This window comes from Octodon degus, unplaced genomic scaffold, assembly GCF_000260255.1.
Source record: "Octodon degus isolate 3935 unplaced genomic scaffold, OctDeg1.0 scaffold00104, whole genome shotgun sequence".
Classification (NCBI taxonomy): domain Eukaryota; kingdom Metazoa; phylum Chordata; class Mammalia; order Rodentia; family Octodontidae; genus Octodon; species Octodon degus.
The window spans coordinates 4201973-4202288 of NW_004524680.1; positions in this window are offsets into that span (position 1 = coordinate 4201973).

The window sequence follows — 316 nt, forward strand, 5'->3', positions numbered from 1 at the left end:
AACCATGGGTTCTGTCTGACTTCTCCCGGTCCTTTGGTGGTGGATAAGAGTGTGGCTGGGGGCCTCATGGGAAGGCAGTTCAGGTTTAAACGTCAAAGGGCAAGTGTGTTCTTCTAGTTTTAATTGAGCTACCTGACCCAATTAAAGCTCTCCCGGGGCTGGTGAGATGGCTCAGTGGTCTAAAGCACCTACTTAAAACAAACTTAGCAAAGCCCAGGCACCGCGGTTCAATCCCCCAGCACCACATGCCAGCCAGCCCGCCCCCTGGTGGGCTGAGCTGGCCACACACACACACACAAATAAATAAATAAAATTA